The 5573-nt window shown below is 36.1% G+C and overlaps 1 non-coding gene across 1 annotated transcript; it reads left to right on the top strand.

Annotated features, from left to right (window-relative positions):
- Window positions 1-2737: 2737 nt before the first annotated feature.
- LOC116097648 lies at window positions 2738-2943 on the top strand. Its single transcript, XR_004121493.1, has one exon. It is a non-coding gene; the product is annotated as a small nucleolar RNA U3 (small nucleolar RNA).
- Window positions 2944-5573: the final 2630 nt, after the last annotated feature.

Below are 5573 nucleotides of genomic sequence, written 5' to 3'. Positions count from 1 at the left end.
AAATATTAAAAATAAATATATCGTGCAGGTGCAAGCAAGACTCGTTTTCACTCTCTCAAAATTCTTATTAAATGGAGTTGCTCCTCAAAATGTGTGTGTGTGTGTGTGTGTGTGTGTGTGTGTGTCTGTGTGTGTGTGCTGTCCTAGAAGGTGCTTCAAAGGACAGAATGCCATTGGCTGATAAACAGGCATTCCCAATGCACAGTTTTGAAAAAGAAATTTCAGTGAGAGGTATTAACTCCTGATAGTTTTATTTGTCATAAAATACAGCTGATATAAAGGAACTCTGCCAACTTTTAAAACAGGAAGGACAGAATGACACCAGAGTGACGTAAAAGTAGACGCTAATGCACCTGAAGTGACCAATTATTTTTTTCCTAACTGACAGGAAAAACAAAGCAACTCAAACCAGGAAAACATAACTCTCAATGACCATTACATACATATTTTAAATTCCCCCTTTCATTACATACGACTGCAGTGCTATCCTGGTGGAAGCTCTCTTGTTGATGAGACATTTTATTTTGGGCACATTATATTATATGAGGCATCATTCCTGACAGATTGTTTTTCAGTACCTCTGCATTCAAATAGAATCCTTCCAGTTTGCTCTTGCATACTTCTTGCAAAGCCATTAAGAGTGAGTGGCAGTGGCCAGAGACACCTTTGCTTTGCAGTGGATAGTCAATGAAACAATGTGGGCAGGTCATTTAATATAGTTGTAATCGATTGCTGCTGTTGCCTTTCTGGCCAAGCTGTTGTGCAGGAACAGATTTTTAATTAAATAAATAGCTGGGTCGGCAGGCAGGTGCGCCTGGGCAAGCAACCTGCCCTGGGATGTGGTTTGCAGTGGTTGCTTGGCAACACAACATAGACAGTCTCTGAACAACAGCTGCACCCTCTGTTAGCAGCTAGCAGATGCTCTCACCTCAGAGAATGGCGTCAGAAATAATGATTTGTGAATAATAGCTCACAGAGCTCTTTAATAAATGGGGGAGGGGGAAAGCCTGAGTAATAAAGGTCAGAGATATTTTAGCCTGTTATGGGGCATGTGAATTTGCATTCAGCAAAATAACTAGATGAAAAAGACAAAAAAATAGCACTCCTATACCTTACAAAAAGGAAGAGAGAAAATGAATATATAATCTATAAGCAAAAAGTGAAGATGCTTTTGTATATATTCATTTAATTCTTTCAATAAACATCAATGTTAACTATTACTATAGTAAGCATGCTAGTCGGTTTCAAGGAATTTAAATCACTTATAAATATAAAGTTCTATGATCAATTTAGTATGCAAATTTAAAACTGTGTGGCAAATAGAAACCCAAGACAAAATGTTCCACATATTATAAGATAAAATATGTGCAATGTAATAACTGTTACTACTAGTAACTGGTAGCTGTGTCAGTTTATAACTATATTCTTCATGTGATGCCTACAGGATCACACCAAACGATGTCATCTGGCTTATTGAAACTAATTAAAAATAAGATAAAATATAGGACTGGAAGCTATGAATCTCTGTACTAATAAGAATGTGTAATTAAGTTGTGATGAACCAGAACCCTCTACTATTTTATTCTGATTGGATTATGCCATGCCATGAACATATGGCTCCAATGTTCACATCACTTTTGGCATAAAGTCAGCTAAATGAAATTATTAGAGAATTTACTATATTCATTTTGGCAAAACAGAAAATGTACTTTAACAAATCTAAAAATACAATATTTATATTTTCAAGAACTTCTATATTTCCAAGTCAATTTTGTGCCCTAGTTTTTGCCACTGCCTATCATCCTACAGATGCATGGATCTGAGAAATGAATTACAGAATTGGACTGATATGACCAATGAATCTCTATGTACTTGCCTGTGAAGATCGGGTCAGATTTTCCCATGTGTCTGGCAAATAGATAATTTGTCACAGTGAGGCATCTCTGCTACATAAACACTAGTACATTTTCTCCTTTTGATAACATCTTCTTAAAAAGCAATCTATATGCTTTTTCAAATTTATGTTCAAATAAAACATATTTTTAAATATTATATGTATGTATATCATACTATTTTCCTATGAATGTTTGGATAAAAACTTTATCATCTCCTTTTAAAACAACCTCAAGTAAACTAAACAGCATTTTGTAAGTAGTCACGTTTTGATCCCAATTCATTTACTAGTTTTTACTTTGTGTGTTTGTGTGAGTGTGTGTTTATGTGTTTTCATATATATTTGGGTGCAATATATGTGTGCATATGTTAAGGGTGAATGTGGAAACCAGAAGTCTGCATAGGTATTGTTCTTTGGGAGCTATCCACTTTGTTTGTGTGAGACAGGGTGTTTCACTGGTCCTATGGCTCATGGATGAGGCTTGACTGGCAAGCCAGAGAGCCCAGGGGTAACCTTGCTCTCTGCATGGACTCAGAGGATTGAGCTTGCACAGCCAACACTTGGCCAACTGATTCTCTCCAATCCCAAGAGCAGCTCCTTAAAAATAATAAATATTGAAACTCCAACAACTGAATAGACAAATGTAATTAATGTAGCATTGAGTTAGTTCCATGATAAGTAGCTAAAGTGAGTTGAGCATTGTTGAGTCAACAACTAAATTGCACACAACCTGGTGATTTTTTAATAATTGTCTCCAGGATGTGAGCGAATCCAATGGATAAGTAATGAATTCAATGGTTAAGTAACACAAAGTATCCAATTCTCTCAAAAGAAGGATTTTCAAAGACAATACTTTTTGGACTAATTTCTATAGGTGATTACCAGAGAATTTTTTCCGAGCCTGTAGAGTTCTGAGAACCAAGCAGAGGCACAGACTTCTCTCCTGAGAGAGCAAAGCTGGCTTTATTGTTGCTTGGCCACAACTGCCATTGCTATTGATGGCCACCATCCTTTAGGAGAGGGAGTGGAGGGGGAAAGGGGAGGATGGCATGCGACTGCTTTCTGCCTGGGGGAAAAGGAGGGAAACTTTTCAAGAGCAAATAAACACTTTCCTTTTTGAAGAAGGCCAAGTATATTGACTGAACACATTATTGGATTTTAGGAGGAAACCATCCTCCAATAGTATCTATCCCAAATACAGACTGAGATGCTTAATAAAAACTTAATAATTTCACTTGTTTACTCTTTGGTGCTCTGCATGTATTGAGGGCAGGCCGGAAAATACATCCCATGATGTGTGGTGAAGTTCACCACACAGAGTTTCTACCATCAAAGCTTGGCCACTGTAGTGTATCCAGTTACATTTAATTTGTAATTGTGGTTAGTATCCACATAGCCACTCTCCTTCAAAGAGACTGTTGTTAATTACTGATTAATAAAGCTAACAAAAGTGGAATATCATAAATAATTCTTTATATAAAGTAGAAAAAAATCTACCCCTTAGTACTACTAAGTAGAAAAGTACAAATGCTGTCTCTGACTTGTGTCTGTCAATGTGTCCTAAAAATCATGCAATAAGAAACTAAGTCTCCTCTCTTGCATTAGAACAATTTAATCACTAAAGTACTGAGGTGTAGTCCGCGAAATAACTTGCTGTTACCATTTACAAATTGGCATAAAGTCATGATGGAAATGAAACCACAGAATAATTATAGCAGGATGCACGGTGCAATTCATCTTTGCATCCTGAACTAGGAAAAGGCCCTTAGCGGGAAAAACCATCAAAATTTGGAAAGGGTTGTGCTCTCAAATACAGCAATCAGTCAATGTTAATTTCCTTGTTACCGTCTCTTTGTTGTAGTTACACACTTGGAATGTCTAGATGAGGGGTAAGCAATAATTTTGGACTATCAATTTTTATATCTGAATAACTTACAAATAAGAAATCAAATTATGATAATTATGAACTTATGATAGCTCATAAATTTAGATACAAGTTAACATCTTAAAAAGTTATGTAGTAATCTCTTACTAATAGAAATCATTTTCTTTGGGATGATGACTGATGTCATTAAGGACAAAGGTGAAATACATATATAGATAGAGTCAGATTTTTATTTAAAGTACAACAGAGAATGCAACACTGCACAAGCAGAGTAAATGAAACTCTTTAGGGCAGACTGGAGACAGACTCGGATCACCATATTTTGAGTACTTATTGAGAAGAGAACCTTTGGACTTACAGAAGAACAGACTGTAATAAAAGTGAGTCATCTGTCACTGTAGGTCAGCCACTCAGAGCTTTGTGTGCTGTAAAACCTCAGTACTAATGATTAGCTGCACCAAAGCCTGCTGAAGAGGTCAACCACTGTGAGGAAAGTATGACAGATTTCATCTGTTTTTCAATAATCTGAGCTTGGCTGTACACACAATGTAAATTCTAAGCAGATATATTTCTTACTTTATTAGTATATTTTCCAAATTATCAACATTTTTGGCCTTTATAACCACATATGTGATTCTGCTCCATGAGAGAATGTCAAGTCAGGAGAGTAGGGTTCCAGAAGGAAATGGACAGTTTGCAGAATATTAGGTGGAAATACTAGAAATTTTTGAACAACAACAAAAAGAAAAAACAAAAACAAAGGAAAGTTAAGCATCTTTAGAGCCTTAGAGAAAGAGTAACCTAGTTGTCATTGCATAATAGAGAAACTGGTTCACAGAAGGCATCTGATCCTTGCACCTGCTCCTTGTGGTGCAAACCAGGAACTCCCTGAAAACCACTGATTGGTGCTTCAGTTTGAAAACACAACAATAGTAAATTCATCGAGGAATTCATTCATTCAGGATCCAGCACTGTCTGGTCTCCTACTGGCCCTTGTTATGTTGAATTATCCTTCTGGCAGCAAGATTCTGTTTTCCATTTAATCAGAGGCACATATTAATACACTTCTGTTATTTTTCAAGAGTCAAAAATGTCTACAATCATTGCATTGTTTCAGACTCAGGGTTACAACTCGTTCTCATTGTTCTGTTGGGACATAAAACCTAAGTATTAATTCTGGCTTCACATATCGCTGATGAAATGGAGGGAAGTTACTTTACTCTCTCTGATAATCAAGGGAGAGTTTATTTGATCTTTCATCATCTAACTTAAAACAATGGAATCATGAAGGAGTTTTTTTTCTTATATTTACCATTTTAGTAACTCAATGTTCTAAGTGTATATTTTTAATATATTTATATGTGTGTGTGTGTGTATATTTAAGAGAAAATTAATTTGTAGAAAGTCTAGACAATGTATGGGGAGAGCTGAATGTCTTTTAGGCTATGCTGAATGTTGCAAAATTTTACACCCACTTAAAAATTTTTATTTAGATCCATCCATTTCCCTAAGAATTTCATAAATTTATTGTTTTTAATAGCTGAGTAGTACTCCATTGTGTGGATGTACCATAATTTCTGTATCCACTCTTCTGTTGAGGGACATCTGGGTTGTTTCCAGGCTCTGGTTATTATAAATAAGGCTGCTATGAACATGGTGGAGCATGTGTCCTTGTTACATGTTGCAGTATTTTTTTGGATGGATGGATATCATCCTGAGTGAGGTTACCCAATCACAAAAGAACAAACACGGTATGCACTCTCTGATGAGTGGTTATTAGCCCAGAAGTTTGGA

This window comes from Mastomys coucha, unplaced genomic scaffold (assembly GCF_008632895.1).
Source record: "Mastomys coucha isolate ucsf_1 unplaced genomic scaffold, UCSF_Mcou_1 pScaffold19, whole genome shotgun sequence".
NCBI lineage: Eukaryota > Metazoa > Chordata > Mammalia > Rodentia > Muridae > Mastomys > Mastomys coucha.
The sequence above is the reverse complement of the archived record's forward strand: the minus strand, read 5'-3'. Positions and strand labels throughout refer to the sequence as shown.